The sequence below is a fragment of the Octodon degus genome, unplaced genomic scaffold (genome assembly GCF_000260255.1).
Source record: "Octodon degus isolate 3935 unplaced genomic scaffold, OctDeg1.0 scaffold00310, whole genome shotgun sequence".
NCBI lineage: Eukaryota > Metazoa > Chordata > Mammalia > Rodentia > Octodontidae > Octodon > Octodon degus.
The window spans coordinates 386222-387602 of NW_004524886.1; positions in this window are offsets into that span (position 1 = coordinate 386222).

Here is a 1381-nt window from a genome sequence, read left to right on the forward strand (position 1 = left end):
CTATCTCCCAGGCCCCTGTCTCGGTGGTGACAGCCCTGCTGAGCTATCCCAGGCCCCTGTCTCACTGGTGCCATTCTGCTGAGCTATCTCCCAGGCCCCTGTCTCGGTGGTGACAGCCCTGCTGAGCTATCTCCCAGGCCCCTGTCTCGGTGGTGACAGCCCTGCTGAGCTATCTCCTAGGCCCCTGTCTCGGTGGTGACACTCTGCTGAGCTATCTCCCAGGACCCTGTCTCGGTGGTGACACTCTGCTAAGCTATCTCCCAGGCCCCTGTCTCAGTGGTGACACTCTGCTGAGCTATCTCCCAGGCCCCTGTCTCGGTGGTGACAGCCCTTCTAACTGATTGCTCTCATGATGCTGAACATGTTTTCACGTATCTGTGGGACACTGTGAAAATTCCACTGAGAAATGATTTTCAGGGACTTTGGCCACTTTTAACTGGAATATGTGGAGTGAATGGTTTTGTAAGGCTGATTTTTGGTATTTACTTTGAGTTCCTTATGTATATTCTGGATATTGGTCTCCTGTGGTGCACACAAGCATTTTCTAAATCTGTGTATCATCACTTTGCTGTTGCATATTTCTTCTCCCTGAAGCAGATGTTTTGCTGCTTTTCTGAACTGGTTCTGGGGATGAAAGTCAAGGCCTTGCATGCGCAGCACAAGCCCTCTCCCCCGAGATAAGCCGTGTGCATGTCTAACACTTAGAGCAACCCTGGGTTCTGTGCTTGCTTTCCTTGCTGTTTCTGAGATTCTACCCAGTCACCTTCACCCAGCCTGAGGACTTTTCCAGAAGGAAGGATTCCTTCCTCTCGCTGTGTGGTCCATGGCACGGATGTGTCCCCCTGTGCCCTGTGGTTCCCTGCTGACTGTATCAGCTGTTGCTTGGGACTCAGAACTTGCTGATTACGTCAGCAATCTGCTGAGGGTGCAGGAGGCTGAGACAAACACAGAGCAGAGTGGACGACGGGTCAGAAGGCAGAGCCTGGCCAGCCCCACCTATGCCAATGTGTGTTCTCCTCTTGAAAACCTTAGGATCCCCCAAAAAGGTGGGATCAGGAAAAAATAACTGGCCCCAAGGTACAAAAGAGACAATCTGATCCTTTTAAGGATCAGATAAGCATAGATTAAATGAAATTTCACACACTCACACTGCAACTCGCCTTCTGAGATGCTGTGTCACTGGTCGTGTCCTTGCTGAGCTGTCTCACCACACTCCCTGGGGCTGGGCAGGAGGACGGTCCCCTTGGCGGGCTGGGCAGGAGGACGGTCCCCTTGGCGGGCTGGGCAGGAGGACTGTCCCCTTGGTGGGCTGGGCAGGAGGACAGTCCCCTTGGTGGGCTGTGCAGGAGGACTGTCCCCTTGGTGGGCTGTGCAGGAGGAC